Below are 24,278 nucleotides of genomic sequence, written 5' to 3' on the forward strand. Positions count from 1 at the left end.
CTAAAATGGAAGTTCCTTTAGGAACTGCTCACATGAAGCACTTGGCAAAAGACTCGATACTATAGTGGTTCAGTGATATTTTTTAAATTGATTTTTGAGAAAATACATTTCAAAGTATTGGTTTCTGATTTATTTCCTTTTTTATTTTTTATTTATTTATTTTTGTTTGGTTTTTGGATCACACCTGGCTGCACTCAGGGATTACTCCTGGCTCTACGCTCAGAACTCGCTCCTGGCAGGCTCAGGGGACCATATGGGATGCCGGGATTCAAACCACCGTCCTTTTGCATGCAAGGCAAATGCCTTACCTCCATGCTATACAAACAGATCTCCGGCCCCCCAATTTATTTCTTATAACTTTTACTTTGAGTTACTTGCCCAAGATTTTAAGTAGTATAGTAGGGATAAAATCTTTATTTTCAAATTCCTTATATTTATTTATATTTTTACAGTTTGAAAGGTTGAAAAAATTTATTTTAAAGATTATAGTTCATTTTTTTAAACTCTGTTTTTAGTGAAAGTATAGTGGTTTGAGGATGAAGGTTTGGAATGAAGTACTTACCTTCAATGCATGTGGTCCTGAGTTTAATATTTGGCTCAGAAAATATAAATAATGGGTCGGAACAGTAGCACAGTGGTAGGGTGTTTGCCTTGCACACAGCTGACCCAGGACAGACCTCGGTTTGATCCCCAGCATTCCATATGGTCCCCAAGCCAGGAGCTGTTTCTTTTTTTTTTTTTTTTAATAGGGCCTAAACACTTCAGAGGCTTCTAGGACCCAAGCATTGTTACAGCACTATCACTAGCTCTCTGGCGTTGAACCTTCCACTTGATCACCTGATCATTTTTTGCTTGTTTGTTTGTTTTGGGGGGGGGGCACACCTGGTGATGCTCAGGGGTTACTTTTTTCCCTTTATATATATATATATATGTGTGTGTGTGTGTGTGTGTGTGTGTGTGTGTGTGTATAGATAGATAGATAGATAGATAGATAGATAGATAGATAGATAGATAGATAGATAGATAGATAGATAGATAGATAGATCGTCACCAGTGTAACATTCCCATCACCAATATCCTAAGTGTCCCTCCTCCCCTTAAATTAAACTTAAGAATAAGGACAGGGCCAGAGAGATAGAACAGTGGTAGGGCATTAGCCTTCACATGGCCGACCCAGGATGGACCTGGGTTTGATTCCCGGCATCCCATATGATACCCCAAGCTTGCCAGAGTGATTTCTGAGCTCAGAACCAGGAGTAACCCCTGAGCTCTGCTGGGTGTGGCCCCCCCAAAAAAACAAAACAAAACAAAAAGGTAAGGGCAACCTCCAACTATAAAAATTTAATTGAAAAATAAAAATTTAAAAATATATAAATAAATAAAAATTTTCAATTTTTATAGTTCATTTTGTAAATTAATTTAGACACATATATTTTTTGAAAAATATAATTTGTAGTGGAGAGTTCCCAAGCAGTGCTCAGGGAATCCTACTCAGTCTGGCATAAGATTCAATGACCAGTAAAGTTGTGCTGCCTTGAAACCAAAGTGGTGCCTGAAATTGAAACTGGAACCTCTGGGGCTAGAACAATTAATACAGCAGGCAGCATGCTTACCCGGCACATGACTAACCCAGGTCTGATTCATAGCATCCCATATGGTCCCCCAAACACCACAAAGAGTAATTCCTGAATGCAGAGCCAACAGTAAGTCCTGAGCATCACTAGGTATGGTCAAAAAAAAAGAAGGAAGAAAGGAAAGGAAAGAGGGAGAAAGGAAGGACGGAACAAACAGTCAATCTGTGTGGCATATACGCTAGTCCTTTGGTTTGTTTTTTTTTAAATGTTGGTGATACCCATATTGAACCATGGTGTCACACATGAAAGGCATACACAGTCTACTACTGATTACATCCAGATCCTGAAAAGCTTTTTTTGGTGTATTTGTGATATTGGGGATTAAAAATAGGCTCTCATATATGAGGTACAAATTTATTGATGAACTGTATCCCTGACTCTGATAATCATATTTCATTTTGTTATTTTTGTACCCAAATATTTCTTTTTAATCTCTTCATATTTAACTATTAAGGTGATAAACTGAATCTTGGGAAAATTCCTAAAGTCACTTTTTTTTTTTTTTTGGTTTTTGGGCCACACCCGGCGTTGCTCAGGGGTTACTCCTGGCTGTCTGTCAGAAATAGCTCCTGGCAGGCATAGGGGACCATATGGGACACCGGGATTCGAACCAACCACCTTTGGTCCTGGATCGGCTGCTTGCAAGGCAAACGCCGCTGTGCTATCTCTCCGGGCCCAAAGTCACTTATTTTTTTTTTTTTTTTTGGTTTTTGGGTCACACCCGGCAGTGCTCAGGGGTTATTCCTGGCTCCAGGCTCAGAAATTGCTCCTGGCAGGCACGGGGGACCATATGGGACGCCGGGATTCGAACCAATGACCTCCTGCATGAAAGGCAAACGCTTTACCTCCATGCTATCTCTCCGGCCCAAAGTCACTTATTTTTAAGGAAGGTTTATTTATGATTTATGTGAGTTCTTAATATAAAAATGTTATCAGAACTATTGATACCATATTTAATATGGTAATAACAATTTCCCTACCCCATTAGGAACTATAGGCATTATTGTGATCATTAATTCTTTCCAGTTTTTTTGTATCTACTAGAGTGCTTAAAAATATTAGAATCACTCTTTAAATTATTATAGTCAATTAGAAAATATATTCATTGGTTGAGAATCTTGTATTATGCTTACCTAAGTCATGATGGAAATTTTGACAGAATTATAACTTAGGTTGGCATTAGTTGGATTCATTTTATTGTAATCTTATTTGCCTTATTAGGAGATAATTTGAAATTTTCAGATTATCTAATGATTCTAAAACCAAATAGACTAAGTGCTTTATTTTCTGTGCTTTAATCATTTTGAATCCTACTAAGGTGTTGCTCTAGGTTCCAGACTTCCTTTGCCTATTAATATCTCATAACCATCATGACTGCTATTCTAGTCACATTGAATGGCTGACGCTGTTTTTAAAATAAAATTACTGACTTGTAAAAAGATTTATTATCAGATGAGAACAATGTTCAAGTCTCTAACCTTTGCTTTTCTTATTTTTCTATTATCTTTCTATGCCCTTCTATAGTTGGTTTTATTAAAAAATATCTGATTTAAATTTTTTAAATTCTTAGTTACAAATTGTTTTATTGTTATGCCTTTTGTATTGTCACACACCATAACTACCGTATATACTCGAGTATAAGCACAAATTTTGTGCCAAAAAACTCGAACTCAGCTTATAGTCGGGTCATACCAGTTATTTTATTCGGTTCCCACATACAGAATCAAATGCACGTAGTCTCCAGTCGTCTTCTGCCATCTGCTGGAGGGGGCGGTGCTTCAGCTCAGTCCACAAGTCAAGGCTGAGCTGAAGAGGTAGGCTGCTGAACGGAACTGGATGCCACTGAACTATTTAACCCACAATATTCTGTGCTTTGTATGAGACTGTCAGCACTGATGATGATAGTGTCTATGCTGATACCCTCACGTCAGAATAGCTGAAGCTCTGTTTGGACATACAGATGAGGAGGAGGAGGAGTCCAGTTTTGAAGGATTTTAACCTTGTGATTTAGCTTGATTACCTGTTACGCTACGGTTTTCTGCACTTTATTTAAAATTTTAAAGTTATTGTTGCTAGTTTATAGTTTTTCTTTAGCAATAAATATTGAAAAACATTTAACCTACTGGTTCTTCAATTATTATAATTGTTTTGGGTGTATATTTTTATTTTTGAAATTCACCAGTTGCTGCTGCATTTTCCATTTCGGCTTATGCTTGAGTCACTAGGTTTTCCCAGTTTTTAGGGTAAAATTAGGGGGTGTCAGTTTATCTGGTTGGCTTATACTCAAGTATATAGGTATTATTCTTAGTTCTATGTATGCTTTACTAGCTAAGGAAATCTTTTGAAGATCTTAGGGTGAGTCTCAGGTAGTGTTCTTCCAACCACTGGTCTTTGGATCACTGCTATTCTACAGGTCTAAAAGAATTGAATGAAGACCTCGTATCTTATCTGAGAGATGAAGGCTTTGTAAAGATAGATGGCTTGAGGCAATGGGTGGGGCAGGCATACTGTATGATGCTCAGAAGTTATTTCTCTTGTTGTTGTTGTTGTTGTTTTATTTTGAGGCCATACTCAAATACTCAGGGATTATTCCTGGCTCTGCACCCAGGAATTATTCCTGTCAGTGTTCAGAGACCATATGGGATGTAAGAGACTGAACCCAGATTGACCATATATGCTAGGCAAAACACGACCCACTATTGCTGCAGTCTCCCTTGTCAAAAGACAAGGCTTAGTTAAAAAATAACCTCTAAAGTGACTAGAGAGAAAATACACTGGGTAAAGTGCTTGTTTTGCACACAGCCAGTTTAAATTCAATCCCTAGCACTAATGATCTCCTGAGTCCCACCAGGAATGATCCCTGGGCACAGAGCCAGGAGTACACTCAGAGCACTGCTGGGTGTGGCTCAAAAACAAACCAAAGGGGCCGGGCGGTGACGCTAGAGGTAAGGTGCCTGCCTTGCCTGCGCTATCCTTGGATGGACCGCGGTTTGATCCCCGGTGTCCCATATGGTCCCCCAAGCAAGAAGCGACTTCTGAGCACATAGCCAGAAGTAACCCCTGAGCGTCACCGGGTGTGGCCCAAAAACCAAAAAAAAAAAAAAAAAAAACACCAAAAAAGTATCTCTAGAACAGTGATGGCTAACCTTTTTGAGCCCGCATGCCCAAACTGCCGCACAAAACCAAATAATTTCCTCAAAAGTGCCAGCACATCAATTAAACCTTAATAACAGATTTTAGTATCTAAAAATCATGCGGCACATGCTGCATATCTTAATTGCGGACCTTCCCATGTGCCAGCTGCAAGATCTATGTGTGCCATAGGTTTGCCATCACGGCTCTAGGAGTTTTAACAATAGATCAAAGGACAAGAGTGCAAGTTTGTGCATTTATCACTGAACCAAGAGTAGCCCATGAGAAATGCTGGGTGTGCCACTCCCCAAAAAGCAAGCAAACCATCAAAATATATACTAAAACATATACCACACGGGGCAAATTGTCATGCTAGAACAGCGGAAACCCAGAGAGTTCCATAATTAATAGAAATGGGAAAATATCCTTAAATTGTACTACAAAGCAATAGTCATTAAAACAGCATGGTATTGGAATAAAGACAGACCCTCAGATCAATGGTATAGACTGGAGTATTAAAAGAACATACCCCAGATATACAATCAATTAATCTTTGATAAATGGACAAGAAACACAAAATGGAGCAAGAAAAGCCTCTTCAACAAGTGGTGTTGGTGGGACAACTGGTCAGCCACATGTAAAAAAGCAAATTCGGACCTCCATATAACCCTATGCACAAAGGTTAAATCCAAAAGGACTAAAGACCTTGATATTGGACCCAGAACCATAAGGTATATCGAATAAAATATAGATAAAACACTCTATGACATTGATACTAAAGCATCATCAAGGAGGAAACATTACTGTCCAAACATGTGGAAGCAAAAATAAACAAATGGGACTACATTAAACTGAGAAGATTCTGTACCTCAAAGGAAACAGTGACTAGAATACAAAGGCTACCCACGAAATTGGAGAACCTATTCACCCAATACCCATCAGATTAAGGGACTAATAGATAAGACATACAAGATACTGATAGAACTTATCAAGAAAAAAAAAACAACATTGAACCCTATAAAAAAAATGGGGAGAAGAAATGAACAGACACTTTCTCAAAGAAGAAATATAGATCACCAAAAGGCACATGAATAAATGTTCCACATCACTAATCATCAGAGAGATGCAAATCAAAACAAAAATAAGGCATCATCTCACACCACAAGGACTGGCACAAATCACAAAAAAAACAAGAACAATCAGTGCTGGCGTAGATGTGGGGAGAAAGGAACTCTTATTCACTGCTGGTGGGAATGCTGGTTAGTCCAGCCCATATGGAAAACAATATGGAGATTCCTCCAAAAACTGGAAATTAAGCTCCCATATGATCCAGCAATATCACTCCTAGGGATAAACCCTAGCAACACAAAAACACAATACAAAAATGCCTTCTGCACACCCATATTGTAGTTCTATTTACAATAGCCAGGATCTGGGAACTACCCAGATGCCTGACAACAGATGAGTTGCTAAAGAAATTGTGGTACATATACACATTGGAATACTATGCAGCCATCAGGAAAAATGAAGTCATGAAATTTTCCTACATATGGATGGAAATGGAAACTATTATGATGAGTGAAATAAGACTGAGGGAGAGAGATAGACACAGAATAGTCTCACTCATCTGTGAGATTTAATAAAGACAGTATATTTGGAAGGACCAGTCTATGATATGAAGCTTGCACAAAGAGTGGTGAGTGCAGTTAGAGAAATAACTATACTGACAACTATCATGATGACAACTATAATGGTAGTGAGTAAGAGAAATAGATTGCCTGTCTTGAAAACAGATAAGGGGTGGGGAGAAGGGTGATGGGGGCATTGGTGGTGGGAATGTTGCACGGGTGAAGGGGGGTGTTTCTTTTTATAACTGAAACCCAACTACAAACATGTTTGTAATCATGGTACTTAAATAAAGTTATTCTTAAAAAAAGAAATGGGAAAATAATTAGTTAAAGCAATATCAGCTAAATGAATCCATTTTTTTGGATTAAATATATATATAATACATACTAAATAAGAATAAGTTTTGTTTTGTTTTGAGGTTGGACCACACCCAGTGATACTCAGGGGTTACTCCTGGCTATGCACTCAGAAATCACTCCTGGCTTGGGAGACCATATGGGATGCCAGGGGATTGAACCAGCTCCAGCCTCAAGAATAAGTTTTGTTGTTTTTTTTTTTCCCTAACCCTAACCCCTAAAGAATAAGTTTTTAACAGCCTGACACACTGACATACTTAACATACTGACAGGTTAAGGTCAGTATACTTTAAAATATATATGTACATACTTATTTCAGTGTAACAAGTTATTATTTCCCCTTTCCCCAAAAGGAATAAAATAGATTCCAGAGTATTGGACTAGATTATATAAAAATCTGGAATGTAATCCAAGATTAGTCAACCATAGAAGAATTAGGGCAGCATCATTCATTTCCAAATAAAAGTAAGACTATATCTGAATTGAATCAGATTGAACTGAGAAAAAAATCTGATATATGTGAAATATCAAAAGCAATAAGATTAATTAAATAACCAAAAATATAAATATATCTGTATTTTATATCATATATGTTTATTTATATTATATATTTACCATAGATTTTAAATAACTTATAAAGAAGAAATGTGATTTCTTATTGCATTTATAACAATGAAGAATCAATGCCATCTTATTTACACTACAAATAAGTATTGTTAGAAAACTATTAGTTTCCTTGAGGCCTCTTTTTAAATATTGAATTTGGAGAAGAAACTCTTCTTTTTTTTTTTTTTCTATTGTTTTTGGGTCACACCCGGCAGCGCTCAGGGGTTACTCCTGGCTTTATGCTCAGAAAATTGCCCCTGGCAGACACCGGGGACCATATGGGATGCCGGGATTCAAACCACTGTCCTTCTGCATGAAAGGCAAGCACCTTATCTTCATGCTATCTCTCTGGCCCGAAGAAACTCTTCTTAAGAGACATAGAGACTTAGCATAAGATACTTATCACTTTCTTTAAAAACATTTAGAAGCAATTTAGTATTTAGAAATAATCATAACTTCAAGAGGATTGATGATATTTATTCACCAAATATTTATGGGAGCCTGTATACTTAATGTGAATGCAGAGATATATAGTATAGGAAAATGGTGATTATAAAGACAATGTTCTTGTTTTCAAGCAGTTTACAGCCAAGTAGGGCATTAAATGCAAAACAACTTACTATAATAATGGGCAGAATCCCATAGTACTCTAGTAATGGTAAAAGTCTACATTTTTATAAAGGTGAAGAAAGAGATCACATAGCACTATTTTATCTCAGACTTGAATAGTGAGAAAGGGAAGGGAATTTATTTGAGGTCCAAGGAATGTATGAAATAAGGCACAACTGAATACAAATGAGAAAGGTGGATGAATAAGCAATGGTAACGGTAAAGGTTACTCATACTATTTGGTAAATTGAGCTAGCAAGAGGGAATGTGATCACAGCCTTCGAATGGTTTGTTAGAAACTTGACATTTTCTTTAGAATATAGATGAGAGTATGAGGGCTCACTGGAGACATGAAATTGGTGCACAAAGGCTATGGCAATAATACAGGAAAGATAAAGGAGTGATATGCATAAAGACCATGACATGGAAACCACAAGAGCCAGGGATAGTTTGGGGAACTGGTGGGCATGCTCAAAAGACTGAATTTGATCATCTTTGCTGTTGAGGCCTCAGAACTCTTCTCTCTCTCTCTCTCGCTCTCTCTCTCTCTCTCTCTCTCTCTCTCTCTCTCTCTCTCTCTCTTGTGGTGTATAAGCACCACAAAAACATGAATACCACAATTAAAAAGATGCAACAGGAATTACAACCTTGCCCAAACACATGTAAGCACCACAGCAACCCTTAGTGAGCACCTTAACCATAACTTTTGTGCCTAATTTGTTCAAATGGAAGTATGTTATCTAGAAATCATAAAGAAGTAATATCTTAAGACATGGTTTGACCATTTGATTTGCTAATTCATGTGACAGTTTTTAAGAATTTGGATACTGCTGTAGGTTCTGTTAGGGATAAAATGTAATGGATCCTAGGGCCAGAGTGATAGCACAGGGGGTAGGGTGTTTGCCTTGCACAAGGCCAACCAGGTTTGATCCCCAGCATCCTATATGGTCCCTCGAGCCTGACAGGAGTAATTTCTGAGCTAAGATCCAGGAGTAACTCCTTAACATCACTGGGGTGGTCCAAAAAAAAGGGAAAAATAAGTGATCGTGTTCCCAAATATTTTTACAGTGTAGTAGATAATTCTCCAGTATGGATAATGGAGAATTGGAGTATTTTTACTAAATATTTTTAAACTGGGGCCAGAGAGTGAATTTAATTTCATTTATTAGTAGCATGTACTCCTTAAGTTTTTGATACCTATATGTATTATTTCCAATTTTTCACTACTGAAATTAAATTGCTATAAATATTGACTTATATACAAACCTTTATGTAGAAATAAATTTTCAGTTTCTAAGATGAATACCTAGGAATGGAATTACTAGTTGTTTTTTAAGTGCTTGTTTATTATTAAAAAAACTGACAAATTAGTTGCAAAATTCTATACTACTTTTTTTCACCAACTGTAGAAGAGTTCAAATTCCTTCAAAGCAAATCTTGCTTACATGGTCATTCTTTCTCATTTTAGCCATTCTAATAAGTGCATAGTGGAGTATCAAGAAGGTTTGTTATAATGTGCTTGCTGACCATTTATATTAATTCTATTTTGAATATTTCAGTTCAAATCTTTGGTCAGTTTGTGTGTTGTTTGCTTTATTTTTATATTCTGAATATAAATTCTTCATTAAATAATTGTGCTGTGAATATTGAAACTAGTGTTTGATTGACCCTAGGAACAGTCAGTGTTTGCTTGTACATTATCTCTTTTTAGTGTATGACACCTGCCTTTACATAAAATGTTTTTAGTTACTTACCAATGTCATATTCTACAATTTTTTTCTTATGACACCTTTAAGAATCATATGCTCTATGTTTTCTTTTGCTTTTTGTACCATATGGTTCTTATTTTATTTCTAGGTACCAGAAGGGCATTTGAGCTGAATATGTGCATGATTAGGGTCTTGGAAAGTATTCATGGAGTCAGGTCTGCAAATATAAAGGCAAAAAAAAAAAAAACCTGGCCACTATCAATTTTTACAAAGTGATATAGAAATATATAGCAAGCTCCCTGGTAAGAAACTGGAAGCTTTGACTTTTTAGCCATTAAAACACTTCACTTGCTTTGCAGCTGTTTCTTGTGCTATCTTTGTGCATGATTCTAATTTAATTTCATTGGGGAGAATATAACACTACTTTTAAGAGCTTAAAGAACAGGTGTTGTGGACAAGAAGAAATTCTTGAGTGTTTTAATGCCTCTTATTTCTGTTCCTCTAGACTTTATATCATAATCTGCTCTTTTTCACTTAAGATTTATATGACATTTAATTCAACACCATTGAGTAAACGTTCTGTAGATGTATTAATGGGATAAATTTAATCTCACAGTCCCACTGTTGCTTGAATGCACTAAAGCAATCTGTCTACTGGCATTATAAATAGTGTGTTCTATCTAAATTCATCTAAATTTATATTGTTATGTAAGTGACTGGTGAGTGAATATGTTTCTCCTTTTAGAAATTGTTGACATTTCTGGAACTTGTTTTCTGATATTTATTACTTTGAACTAAGCAATGCGTGGCGAACATTGGTCTCTGGATATATCCAATATTTTATAAGATCTTTTTTTCCTATCTCATACATTATTAGACATAGTATAATTTCTCCCAGGTTCATTCAGAGCTTATATATTCTTTTTATTGGATTGTTGTTTTGAGCCACACTTGGTGGTGCTCAAGTCTTATTCCTGACTCCGCACTTGGCAAATCACTCCTGACAGTATTCAGGGTATCATATAGGGTGCCTGGAATTTAACCCAGACTGACTCTGTGCAAGGAAAGTGCCTTACCCACTGTACTACCACTAAAGCCTCCACCTATATATTCTTGTATTAGAAATCATTAAATAAATCTATCATTGAACATGACACTTCAACAGAAATACTGGTCTTCAGAGCACATCTTTTTTATATCTGGAAGTAACCACTAGCATCATTGGATGTAGAACAAAAACAACCAAAGCGATGAAAAAAATACACTGAAAAAATATAGGCAAAAATCAGATTTTTTTTGTGGATTGGGGTGAAGGAAGCATCTCCCAGGGAATACTCAGGAGACCTGATGGTAGAGGGTCATTGCCAAACCAGTTTAGTGGTTCAGAGTGGAGACCCAAGGATGTGAAGAGAGAGTTGCTGCTTAGTCTCTGTAGTTCCAGGAATTACTTGTATTGTGGCCAATTCCAGTGGTGCTCAGGGACTTCTAGGCTGCATCTGGCAATCTTTGGGGACTGTTTGATGCAGGGGTTGAACTGGGTTTGACCACAAGTACACCTTAACTCCTATATATATATATATATATATATATATATATGTATATATACATATATATATACATATATATATACATATATATATATATATACACCTTAACTCCTATATAGTCTCTTTGACCTTGATGATTTATTTTTGGTGTTTTCCAATAGCAATGCTCAGGAGACCCAGACTCAGGCCACTGCTGTTGATATTCTTCCCACTGGACTGAGGGTATAGTGATGCAGTGCTGGACTTTCCTAATTGTGGTATGTGTCACTAGGACACTGTGGGTAATGCTTGGGGCCCACCAGAGCCATATCTAGTAGTGCTTTGGGGTCTCTAGGACTAAACCAGTAGTGTATAGGGGTCCTGGAAAATGAACTCTGGATCCTCACACTTGCAAAAAAAAAAATGAGTTCCTAACCACTGAGATATCTCACAGCTAAAAATGCTTTTTTCTTAAAATGTTATTCAGTTACATGCTTTTGGCTTCAATTATGTCTTTAATTATTCAACTTTCTTGGCACAGTGAAATGAGCAAAACTAAATAAATGGGATTACATCGAATCAAAAAAGCTCTGCATAGTGAGAAATTTTCATTGAAAGAAGACATCTACTGAATGGGAGAAAATATATACATATTATATATCTGGATAATGGCTAATAATGCAGGGCATATAAAAAATACAAAATTTGTCAATGAGAAAAATGAGATGGGGAAAAGAGATGAACACACAAATATCCCAAGAAGGCATACAGATTCCTAGTCAGTACATAAAAATACCTTCAGCTCTGGTTATTAGGAAAATGCAAATTAAATCAACATTTTGGTTATCACCATATACCAGTTAGAAATGACTATATTTAAAAGACCAAAACAATCTGTGTTGTTGGGGATGCAATGAAAAAGGATCCTCATCTTCTTGAAAACAGTAGGGCTATTTCTCAAAAAATTAAAAGTATAACTCTCAGGTGAGCCATTGATTCTACTCTTTGGTATCTATTCCAAGAAAACAAAAACATTGGCCATGTTAGAGGCTCAACTTCACTGCTTCACAACTAATCTCTTCAGAGACATCTCACCTACAAATCTCCAGGGGTACCTCCCAAGCAATGCTTAGAAGGGCATTAAGTATTTCTTGATGAACCAGGCTGACAGTTAAATACAAGGGCTTGAAGGATGCAAACCCCACCATGCTGTCAGTTCACCCAATGATCTCAGTGGACCTGGAAAAGAACAAAGGTTGGCCACATGAAAGGCATGTGCCTTAACCCCTTGTATTAGCTCTCCTGGTCCTTGTTAATATTTTTTACCAAAAATATTCAAGCTTATGAAAGGTATTCATATGTACTTAAAATGAATGAATAAAAACATATGAAAAAAACGTATGAATGTGTTCCTCAAAAAATGTAATATATATATGTTTACATATATATGTAAACTTAAAAATGTGCACCTTTATATATATATATATGTTTACATATATATATGTTTACATATATATATGTAAACTTAAAAATGTATACCTTTGGGCCAGAGCAGTAGTACAGCAGATGGGGGTGCTTGCCTTGCACCTGGCCAACTGAAATTTGATCTCCAGCATCCCATATGGTCCCCTGAGCCTGCTAAGAGTGATTTCTGAGCACAAGAGCCAGGAGTTAACCCCTGAGCATCACCTTGTGTGGCCCAAGGGAAAAAAACATACACTTCTATGTTCACTGCAGCACTATTTGCAATAGAAAAGATTTGGAAACAATCTAAGTGCTTAATAATAGATGAGTAATGAAGATATGATATATAGGAAAAGTGGAATATTACAATGCATTAAAAATATTAACTTTTATCTTTGTCAAAACATATACACAAGGGCCTGATCAATAGCAAGCAGGTAGAATATTTGCCTTCCATGCAGCCAATCTAGGTTGGATCCCCAGCATTCCATATGGTCCCAAAGCCTGTCAGGAGTAATTTTTGAGTATAGAACCTAGTGTAACCCCTGAGTGCCACTGGATGTGGCCCAAAAACCAAAAAGAAAAAGGAAGGAAGGAAGGAAGGAAGGAAGGAAGGAAGGAAGGAAGGAAGGAAGGAAGGAAGGAAGGAAGGAAGGAAGGAAGGAAGGAAGGAAGGAAGGAAGGAAGGAAGGAAGGAAAGAGAGAGAGAGAAGGAAGGAAGGAAGAAGGAAGGAAGGAAGGAAGGAAGGAAGGAAGGAAGGAAGGAAGGAAGGAAGGAAGGAAGGAAGGAAGGAAGGAAGGAAGGAAGGAAGGAAAAGTATGTATGGAGCAGGGCCAGAGAGATAGCATGGAAGTTTGCCTTTCATGCAGAAGGTTATCGGTTCGAATCCTGGTGTCCCATATGGTCCCCCGTGCCTGCCAGGAGTAACCTCTGAGCACTGCCGGGTGTGACCAAAAAAAAAACCATCAAAAAAAAAATATGTATGGAAAAGAGAGCTGTGAAATTTGAAATAAGTTAAAAAGCAAATGCTAAATAGTATTACTTGTACAGTATATAAACAAAGCAAGGAAGTAGACAGTATCCATTGAAAACTAATCCTTAAACTCTCACTACAATTTTGAGGGGTTGGAAGAGTATGCTGAAAGGATGAAAGGAGTTCAGTAGACTGTGGTAGACAAATTGGCCCTTTGATGGTGGACATGGTGTAGTAACGCCCTAAAAGCCCTAAAACAAATACAGCTAAATGTTACCTTAGTCCTGAACACAAATAAATTAAGGGTTGGTTGGTTGGTTGGTTTCAGATTGAAATACTCAGATTGCAGATTTGGATAGACTATATTCTATAACACAATAAATTATTTTGGAAAATGATGCCTTAAGAACCATACCATGATTTCAAAAGAGAATAGTAACAAGGGTATTATTTAATGGATTTAGTTACTAATTAAGTTTTGTCATCCAGAATAATATGAATCCAGAAAAAGAAACAAAGTACATTACTGACAAGTTTTATAACGATCCAAAATTAGATGACAGTTAGATTATAGTAAGCAAAAGCATCAAATTTCAATACTGAGTTTAGCTCATTAGATTTGAAAGCAAAATGATAAATACAAATGAAGAAGAGGTTGTATTTAAAGTACAGTGCCAGCAATGAAACAGAGTAAAGGGAGCAGTTAGAAACTAAATAGTTAATAATAAAAAAAAAGATGAAGTCCCCTTAGACAAAGATAGTGACTTTCTGTTTCTTTGATTTGTATGAATGAGAATTACATATGATAGTACTATTTTATTCTAGACAAAATGGTAAATAAGTCAATAAATAAATAAGATCCCACAAAATACAGGAAGTTATTAAACTGTATTGAGAGTGGTACTTGGGTGGTACTTGGAGGTGGTACCTGATGCTGCTCAGGCTATTCCTGGCTCTGTCTGTGCTCAGGGGTCACTCCTAGTGGTGCTCTAGGACCATGTGTGGTGCCAAGAGATCAAACCAGAATTGGCCAAATGCAAAGCAAGTGCCTTAACCCCTGTGTTCTCAGGCCCATGAACTGAACAATTTTAGGGTTACTTCAGAGTCTGCTGTCAAAACTCTGGCACTATCTCCTTCATTTTTTCCTTTCCTCTCCCATCTGGTCTATGTCAGCTATCTTCTGTTTTTTAATTTCTCTGAGATCATAATGGGGCCACTTAAGAACTGGGCTTTCTTCCAAAAGAAGACATTTGGTTGTGACAAATCTTGACAATGTTATAAAAATAAAATGTCACACTTTGGTTTTTTTTTTTTAATCAATGGATATATAATAGATAAGCTCAGGTCCTATCTGCATGCCATTTATTGTTTACCTCACAGGTTCAGGGAGGCAAGAAGACTCATGGAAGGAGAAAATTTTTTATTGTACATGTTATTTGTTATACAAAAACTAAAAGTTTATTGCTGTGGTGCTTTTCAGGGTTTTTGTTTGTTTTTTGTTTTTGTTTTGGGGTATTTTTGGGGTTTGATTTATTTTTGTATTATTTTTATGTTTCTTCCTTTTTCCCTTTTTTTTTTTTTTTTGTCTCCCAGTTCACAATACAGACCAGGCAAAGGGCCTGGGTTGAGGTGTATATGGGATGCATTTACTGTACCTCCTCTTTCTGTACAGTCAGTGTAAAGAACACAGCCTGTGGTAAGAATTGGGAGGCTTCCCTTTCTTTTCTTAAACTGATTTTTATAGGACTCCTTCCATTTTTTGCTTGTTTGAATTTTTGACCCCCATTTTTTCTTTTTCTTTCTTTCTTTTTTTTTCTTACCTTCAAACAGAACCACATAACTTGAGCCATCTTGTTCTGCCTCACAAATTGAGGAGGAAATAATGGAGGGCACCAAGGCCAAACATCATATGAACATTGAGTAAAAATAAAAAATGATCAGACTTAAACACCAAATCAAAAGCCAACTACAACAGAATTGATACCCGATCTACAACAAGCTAGACATAGAAGGGACCATTTATACTAGTAGCTGGCGGGGGGCGGGGGGGGGGGGCAAAGGAGGGGCAATATGGGATGCATAGTGGGAACAGGGGTGGAGGGAAGACAACATTGGTGGTGGGAATGCCCCTGATTCAATGTCACTATGTACCTAAAATACTACTGTGAATGATTTGTAATCCACTTTGGTTGCATTCTATTAACCATTATGAGTATATTTCTGTAAGCATAGTTATGTTGAAATAAAGTTTTAAAAAGCAAAACAAAACAAAACAAAACAAAGTTTAATCATATTTTAGACTGAAGAGAAATTTTCTATCAGAAAATATTTTCATCAAGCTGCCATCTATCAACTTTTGTTCTGTTTTATATTTAAAATGTAGTAAACAAGCAAGTAATGTGACTTGCATTTTTAAATGAGCTCCAGAAAAGATTGCTTACCTTTATTTTATTAATTTAGGTTTTGTATTTTGGGCTACCCAACAGTGCACAGAATTTACTCCAGGTTCTGTGCTCAGGTATAATTTTTCATAGGCACAGGGTACCTTCTGATCACCCTGGCCAAATGCAATTAACCCCTTAATCCCTAAGGCACTTCTTATCGTTTTTTTTTTTTCTAATAGTCAAATTAAGTGAGTTTTTAGCTCTTCTTGCCAGACTTAGTGAGGAATCTCCCTATTGAGGTTCTCTCCCCTTGACAACTCACTGTCTAGTTTGGGCCTCCTTTGGGCTTAAAAGCCCAAAACATAGGGAGAAGACTGTCCCTGGTCAGTTCTTGTAACTGCAGCAATGTTTGTCTATTTTGCAGGGCTGAATGGTATTGCATTAGGGGCTCTCAATAGTGCCTGTCCATGGTCTTTGTGCTATAGGCTCTTCATGTCCAGACTAGAAGCAGCCAATAGTCATCCCTATTATAGGCGATCTGCTCTAGGTTTGACATCTGTGATTTCTGTGGAAATAAGGGGCAGACCATCATATCTCTAGGAGTTCTGCAGAAACAAGGGACTGATTATCTGGACAATTCCCCCCTTCGTTTTCTTGGTAATTTTTTTGGCTTTATGACCCACCTGGATTATTTAAAGGAATAAATCTTGAAGACTAAAAGTTTCCTTACTTATCTTGCAGAGAATTTTAGTTTTTAGGAATGTAATGTATGGTTTATGCATTTAATTTTTATATACTGCTGCATTTTATATCTCTCTTATCCACACTCCCCCAAGTTTAAGGTTTGTTCTAAGCTATTTTATCATAACTTAAATAAAATAACATATCTGAATTCACTATCTTATTAAGTCTTTACAAACATACCATTAATAAATAAGATAAAAATAACTTATTGTGGCCGGAGCAGTAGCGCAAGCTTTGCCCACACTAGCCTATGAAGGACCACGGTTTGATCCCCTGTTGTCCCATATGGCCCCCCCAAGCCAGGAGCAATTTCTGAGCACATAACCAGGAGTAACCCCTGAGCATCACCGGTGTGGCCAAAAAAACCTTATTATTTTAGAAAATTTTGAGATTTATTCTTTTTTTTTTTTTTTTTTGGTTTTTGGTTTTTGGGCCACACCCGGCGGTGCTCAGGAGTTACTCCTAGCTGTCTGCTCAGAAATAGCTCGAGATTTATTCACTTTTTTTCTTGTGTAGTTTCCTTTCTCATTAAATTAAAGATAATTAAAGCAGGTGTTTTGAAGGAGGAAACTGAAGCTTAGAAAAGGGCATGGGTCAGGGTTGAAGAGTTAATTAAGGAGGACTGGAGAAATAGTACAGTGGGTAAGGAGTTTGCCTTACACATGTCCAGTTCAGGTTCAAACCCTGGTGCCCTATATAGTGAGAGAGAGAGAGAGAGAGAGAGAGAGAGAACGAGAGAAAAGAGAGAAAAAGGAGGGAGGGAGAGAGAGAAAGAGAGAGAGAGAGAGAGAGAGAACGAGAGAAAAGAGAGAAAAAGGAGGGAGGGAGAGAGAGAAAGAGAGAGAGAAGAGAGAGAGAAGAGGAGAGTATAACAGACAAGGAATAGAAACCACATTTTTCACATCTCATTCCTCTCCTCCAGGTTGAATAATATTGATAGCAAATGTGTGGAGACAATTAAGTCTTAGGATTATGGACGTACTTGTTGGACAAGTTTTGGAGCAAAAACTTTCTTTAGCAGTGCTATTTTTTTTACTCTGTTCAATAGCTTGGGGAGATGTTTGTCTCAGTTTGAGAATTCTATTTTCTCACTCTGCTATAAACATACTGTTCACATGGTACTAATGCCATAGGACCCAAACAGATGACTATCAAGATAACTTTCTCCTGAGCCCTGCTGACTTGTTTGAAATACTGAATTTCAGAGTATAAATTGCTAAGAAGAACTTTTTTAAGAAACAAGGCTGTTGTGCTTGTTTTGATCTCAAATACATTACAAGAAGCTTCTTTAGCACTTTAAATAATTATTGATTCTCCTAGGGTGCCTCAACACATATTTCTGTTCTTCAGATGAATCAAAGAAACTAGAGTTGTTAGGCTTTCTACCTAAAGCAGGTGGATTGATATTTGTAAATCGATGTTCTGAAGTATGTGTGGCAGGAGGTCTTTTCTTCCTCCCCTTTACCACCCCTGAAAGTAAAAAAGGAGAAACCCATAACCTATGTCACTTTAATGCATCAACATCAGCAAAGGCCTAGAATCAAAGCCAGGATGTGTTATCTCTTCCAACCAGAAGCTCTTTTAAGAAAATACATTTGGAAAAGCAAAATAGTTTCCAGTGTGTCTTTGAAGTTCTCTGGTGTAATATCGTGGTTGTTTAACTTCAGATATTTTTAAAATAGGGAAAAATTGTAAAGAAATAAACAGAGAACCTTATTTGAACAACTATACTTAAGAACTCAAAATTAACCTACATAAGATTTTGATTACTTTGTAGCTTTATGTTTTGTTTTGTTTTTTAATTTTTGCATTTGAAGCACCATGAATTACAACACTGCTATTAATCAGGTGTGACACATTAAATGCTGCAAACACCAAAACCTCTACCAGAGTTTACCAGTTCCCTCTCACTTTTCATCCATTCATCCTCGGCCCTCTTCCCCTGGTAAGCTCAATTTTGTGGACCAATTCTCAGGTTCTGTTGCCTTTATGTATATTTTGGGCTGATGTCCCCCCCCCTTTTTTTTTTTTAAGATTTCTGATTGGGGAGCACACCTAGCAATGCTCAGGGTCTACTCCCAGCAAAACATGCGCTTCAGCTCTCTGAACCATCTCCCCAGTCCCTGAATTTTCTTTTAAAATTAGAAACTACACATGCTGGTGACATAACTATTAAATGTTACACGATTTGTGTACAACAAAGTGTCTCCTTTTCATGATGTCTGTCACTTCTGTGTGAGATGTGTATGTTAGAGATGGACATGTCTATAGAAAAGTTATTTGCTGGTTATTGACTGGTTAAATGAAACTCACCTCTTAACAAAAAGTGAGAGGAGTTATACCCATCACTTCAGCCTTCTCTCCATATTATATGGAAGATGGAATATAAAACAACACATTCCCAGAATCTTCATAGAAACTTTTAATTCTCATTCTCTCGACCTTTCATTTGAATGCGGAAGATCTTTTATTTCAGAATCACAAACTTACGTGTTACACAATATAGAAAATAAACTTTCTTTGCCCTGAACAGGTTTAGGGACTGAATAGGACAAAATAAGACTCAAATGTTAGTAAAGAGGGGACATGGCTCACTTGATCGAGCACTTGCCTTGTGTATGTGAGGCCCTGGTTCCAATCTCTGGCACCACATGTCCACCACCTACCTGCTCCTCCTGGTGGCTCCTAGAGTATTAACAGATTTAGGCACACTGGAATTGCCCCCTACCACCAAAATTAAAAATAGCTGCTATAATTTTCTGAGCAGGTTATCTGGGTGACTTTGTTTTGTGTTCAATTAATGCATAGGTTATTACTTAGTTAAAGTGGAATTGTCAATAATACAGAGCTTCAATTTTGTGCTGCTGCTCTACTGCATGTGTATATGTGAGTACCTAAATAGCAGGGGTGAACATCTGAAGTGAAAAATGAGAGTTGCCTAGGGAGTCAGCATGTCTCTCCTTCCTTTGTTTTATTTTTTTCTAACTAAGCAGCACTTTATACTAATGCATTATATTTCATGCCCATACACCCAATGTCTGTTTTTACAGTTGTGTTATTCTGCCAAGTTTGTTGGTTGATCATCTTATACTACACTCTAAGAAAAACTTTTTTCTCTCAAATGTTTGAGAAATTGTGAGAAACAAGTAGAGATCTAGTGGGAAGCTGCATTCAATGACTTGGAAATCATGAACCCTCGTTTACCCATTTAGTTCATTCAGTAATTATTTACTAAACACATGGTTAGTCTGTTTCTCCCAAGCTGAATAGACAGCTTGCAATTGAATACGGACAAACACTGAGCACTTACACATAAGGCTGTAAAGTTCACTAACTGTTAAGAAGAAAAATGAAAGAAATAGCTTTGTAGTGGGAAGGAAGAGATCACCTTTCCTTTGTGTTGGTTTTGGTATGACAAAACCTTCTTGGGAGATAATGTTATCCTGATTATACTTGGATGTGGAGGTGAGAAGGAGCAGGTAGTACCAGGTAATGTGCCCCAGTCTTTTGGATCTCTTGGATCTAAAATGTGTTTAAAGACTGCTTTGGGAGTCATCACTTTATTAGAGTAGAAATGTGTGTATGAAATTTGCTCTAAGTCCTCAATTCTACCCTCTTAGAACTCCTTATCTGAAATCAGAAGAGCTCTCACCAAGGTGTTATTCTTAATTTTTGTTTGTTTGTTTTAGGTTTTTGGGTCACACCGGCAGTGCTCAAGGGTTATTCTTGGCTCTACACTCAGAAATCACCCCTGGCAGGCACAGGGGACCATATGGGGTGCTGGGATTCGAACCACTGTCCTTCTCCATGTAAGGCAAACCGCCTTACCACTGTGCTATATCTCTGGCCCCTATGAATGGTTTCTTTTTTTTTTTTTTTTTTTTTTTTTTTGGTTTTTTTGGGCCACACCCGTTGCTCAGGGGCTACTCCTGGCTAAGCGCTCAAAAATTGCCCCTGGCTTGGGGGGACCATATGGGACGCTGGGGGATCGAAGCGTGGTCCTTCCTTAACTAGCTCTTCCAAGGTAGACACTTTACCTCTAGCACCACCTCACTGGCCCCTATGAATGGTTTCTTAACAAGAATATTTTCTTAGGGGCCAGAGCAGTAGCACAGTGGTAAGGTGCCTTGCATGCAGCCAACCCAGGATCAATCCCTAGTATCTCATGTGGTTCACCATGCCTGCCAGGAGTAAATTTCTGAGCTCAGAGCCAGAAGTAACCCCAGAGTGCCACAGAGTGTGATCCAAAATAACAAAGCAGTCAGCATTATATAATGCAATATAAACCTTGATTTTTTACTTCTTTTCTGCTATGACTAATGATCATCTATCTACCTGTCTCACTGCCTCTCAGCATTTTTGTGGAGGTAAGTGAAATATCCCTTAGTTTTTTTTGAATAGTGGTGTTCTCTCTAAAATCTCCTTTTAGCACTCCCATGTGATACCATCCACCACTTCTATTACATTGTTATAGCAGGAATTAAGATGTTTTTATAATAAACCTCACACTTAATTCACAATCATTGACACTTGTCTATTTTGAATTTATCACATTTATTTATCCTGGTGCCAAGACTCACAATATATCATCCTTGTACCTCATTGGGTGACTGCTAGTAACGCAAGTATTCTGGCTGCCATCTGTATTTAAGAGGCATGGTTTTGAAGTAGGAGAGTATTAAATTTTAACCTTTGTATAGGTTTATTTACAGGGAACTGAATATGGCTGTTTTAATAGAATTAGGAAACAATTTATTTTTTTATTTTGGAAGCAATTTATTTTATTACAATTTGAAATGTTGAAGTTTCAGGGTACCCAGAACCTTATATGGTCTCCTAGGCCCCACCAGGAGTGATCCCTGAACGCAGAACCTTGAGTGCCACTAGGTGTGGCCCAAAACAAACAAAAATTTTATAACTTGAATATATATCTCTTGTTATTTAAAGTGGGCTTTATATTGTACATACATTTAGAAAAGCTTTTAAATTGTTTATTAAATTAAGCCAAATGAATATCAATTTAAAGTTTAATTAGAATAAAATAATAGGGCCCAGAGAGATAGCACAGCGGCGTTTGCCTTGCAAGCAGCCGATCCAGGACCAAAGGTTGTTGGTTCGAATCCCGGTGTCCCATATGGTACCCCATGCCTGCCAGGAGCTATTTCTGAGCAGACAGCCAGGAGTGACCCCTGAGCACCGCCGGGTGTGGCCCAAAACTAAAAAAAAAAAAAAAGAATAAAATAATAAATATCAATAGAGAAATATCATAGGATATCATAGATATAAAATAAGAGAGCAGCTTAATAAAACCAAGTGTCTTAAGACACCTGATGAGAGATTAGTCTAATTAGTCTAACATCCCTTTAGGTAAGAGGCGATTAAGAGTGCTTCTTGTTTGTTGTATTTCCTGTCATTCGACCATCATTTCTCACTGAGCCCCCTTAGCATGTCCTCACATATCTCTTCCCTGCTTTCTCATTAATTGTGAGAATGGAAACTCAGGAGGTGACTGGGAAGTGAGCCACAGCTGACTAGGATTTGAAGCTGTACACAGAGAATATACATTATTTTTTGTTACTTAAACAGTTTTTTCTTGGGTAGGGTAGCGAGTAGGTAGATCTGGGAAATTGGTGGTGGGAATCCTACACTGGTGAAGGGGGGTGTTCTTTACATGACTGTAATCATACAACTACAATTATATTTGTAATCACGGTGTTTAAATAAAGATAATTAAAAAAAAGTTTTTTCTGAATTGAGGGCTTCAGATATTGCACTGCAAGTTTTCTTCCTCTTGCCTAGGATAAAAATCTAATTCGGCCAGGGTAATAGTGCAGTGGGTAGGACACTTACCTTGCACACAGCTGACTTGGGTTCAATCCCTGGCACCACCCCTAATGCAATCAAGAGTGATCCCTGAGCACTGAGCCAGAAATAAGCTCTGAGCACTGCCAAGTGTGGCCCCAAAACCAAAACAAACTGATAAAAAAAAAAAAAAAGAACACTTTCTGAAATCTTTCTTTGCCAGGAATGATGGAACAAATGGCTTAGGACAGGCTGATGACAGAAAAAGTGGATGTTGATACATGTTTTCTGTATATGAGTTTCTAAATGACTGAATTTCTGATATGAGAGCTTTTGGGGGGGGGGTTGGTTTTTGAGTCACACCCTGTGATGCTCAGGGGTAACTCCTGGCTCTGCACTCAGAAATCACTCCTGGCTGGGGGACCCTATTGGATGCCGGGGATTAAACACAGGTTCATCCTGGGTCAGTCGTGTGCAAGACAAATGCCCTACTACTGCTTTATCGCTCTGGCCCCATGACATAAGAACTTTTTGAGGATTATGTTTAATAGTTGTGGGGTATTTTTGGTTTTGGTTTTGGGTTTTTGTTTTTTTTGGGTTTTTTTGCTGCTATTTCAGCTGAGTGTTGTGACTACTATATGTCATTAATCCTGTTTCTGCAGGGCATTTGTTTTGTTTGGGTTTGCTTCATTTAAAGCTAGTGAATAACATAAGCAAATGTTTTTAGCAGTAGCACATTATTCATTCTAAATATATGTTGACAAGTTAATGCTATGAGCAACAAATCCTAGATGATCAATATTTGGAAGGGGGCCTTGTGAGCAGTACTCAAAGGATACAATGGGAATCAGGGGACTACATCCTCTGAGACTCAGACAAACATGCTGGACATTTTGATGCTTGTGCCTATGGTGCTGCACTGCTTAGTACTCTAGTACTAGGAGCCAAGTACTCCAGTACTAGGGCCACCTCAGTGTTGCTTGAGCTCCTCCGCAATTATATCTTGAGTTCTGGGGAGTCAAGCTAAGCCAAAAGGAATGCTTCAGAGCATCCCTCTTTTGTACTAATCTTAGTATAAAACAGTTTATCATGGTTATTCTGCTTTTAGACTTTGATCTTCAGTCTGATACATATGTTTGCTCTATTGTTTTTTCTCCCCAGTGATTTTTGATAGATTCCCTGCTGCTGCCAAAATCAGCAGGAATAATAAGGAGGGAAAGTTAACATTTAAGAGGAACTGTCAGAAATGAGGAAATGGGAACAAATTGATCTAAGAGCAAGTTGTCCTTCCTCATCAGCTAACGATAAGACAAGATCAGAAAACATGTCACCCTTTGATCTGTGCAAAAGCCAAGATCGCTATATACAGACGACTGGTTGTTACAACCAGGACTGGACAGTACACATCCAGGGACCAACAACAACAACAACAGCAACAAAAAGCTCTAGCCTAGCTTTTGTTCTACGACTTGTTCAACAAACAAGATCTCCAATTCCAGAGGTCTGATTGAGACAACCGCAACTTGAACAGGTCTTCCGGAAACATAACGAAAGACCTTATCCCAGGCTCCATCCTAGGAACAACATAATGACCAAGACCACCAACTACAGAAGAGGGATTAAAACAACACTGAAAAAGCATAACTGCTAGAACCACAAAGAAAGACTTCATCATAAGCTCCATTACTTGAGCTGCACAGTCACCAAGA

At 37.5% G+C, this 24,278-nt stretch overlaps 1 protein-coding gene and 1 non-coding gene across 2 annotated transcripts in view; one reads left to right on the forward strand and one right to left on the reverse strand.

The window, feature by feature from the left end:
* Positions 1-24,278, forward strand: part of PPM1L (protein phosphatase, Mg2+/Mn2+ dependent 1L) — a 242,152-nt gene that overhangs the window by 148,538 nt on the left and 69,336 nt on the right. The gene's annotated exons all lie outside the window — the stretch shown is intronic.
* LOC126012543 (small nucleolar RNA SNORA51) lies at positions 15,220-15,352 on the reverse strand. Its single transcript, XR_007497001.1, has one exon. It is a non-coding gene; the product is annotated as a small nucleolar RNA SNORA51 (small nucleolar RNA).

This window comes from Suncus etruscus, chromosome 6 (assembly GCF_024139225.1).
Source record: "Suncus etruscus isolate mSunEtr1 chromosome 6, mSunEtr1.pri.cur, whole genome shotgun sequence".
Taxonomy (NCBI): Eukaryota; Metazoa; Chordata; class Mammalia; order Eulipotyphla; family Soricidae; genus Suncus; species Suncus etruscus.